Source organism: Vombatus ursinus, unplaced genomic scaffold (assembly GCF_900497805.2).
Source record: "Vombatus ursinus unplaced genomic scaffold, bare-nosed wombat genome assembly UNPS02014786.1, whole genome shotgun sequence".
NCBI classification, from domain to species: Eukaryota; Metazoa; Chordata; class Mammalia; order Diprotodontia; family Vombatidae; genus Vombatus; species Vombatus ursinus.
This window is the reverse complement of record NW_020954564.1, coordinates 35,736,677-35,737,583: the sequence shown is the minus strand read 5'-3', so window position 1 is coordinate 35,737,583 and position 907 is coordinate 35,736,677.

Genomic DNA, 907 nt, shown 5'->3' with positions numbered 1-907 from the left:
GATATTCCCTGGGAGAAAAGAGTCCAGAACACTCTTAGGGACTCCCTTGACCATGTCACTTCAACTTGATGAGCATTAATCAATTTGCTTCTTTGAAAACAACTTTATCTTCCTTTCTCTGTAGAAAAGAATATTCCTACACCTGCTTCTTTTATTTTATTTTTTTTTATTTTTAGGCAATTGGGTTTAAGTGATTTGCCTAGGGTCATACAGCTAGTAAACGTCAAGTGTTTGGTCTGAGGCCAGATTTGAACTCAGGTCCTCCTGACTTCAGGACCAGTACTCTATACACTGCACCACTTAACTGCCCCTTCTTTTATTTTTTTTAATGTGCTTATTGGTGTCTCCTTTTTTTTAAATGCTATAATTTCCCCCAAGCAGATTTCCATCTTCCCTTCCTAGAGAACCATCCCTGATAGTAAATAGTATTTTTGAAAGGAAAATTAAAAAAAAAGGAAAGGAAAGGAAAAGGAAAGGGGAGCAATCAGCATAACTGAACAATACATTAAAAAAATAGCCTCAGATTATGTGCAATACACCACACTTGTGGACCTCTCACCTCTGCAAAGAGATAGGGTTATTGTCTTCATATATCTGAGGCAAACAGGGGTAAGTGACTTGCCCAGGGTCAGACAGGTAGTCTGAGGCTATATTTGAATTCAGGAAGATGAAGCTCCCTGACTCCAGGATCAGCCCTCTATCCATAGTACCACCTAGCTGCCTCATATATATATATATATATATATATATATATATATATATATATATATATATATGTGTGTGTGTGTGTGTGTGTGTGTGTGTGTGTGTGTGTGTGTGTGTGCATGCATATACATATATATGTGTGTGCATGTATATATACATACACATGTATACATATATACACATACACACACACACACACACA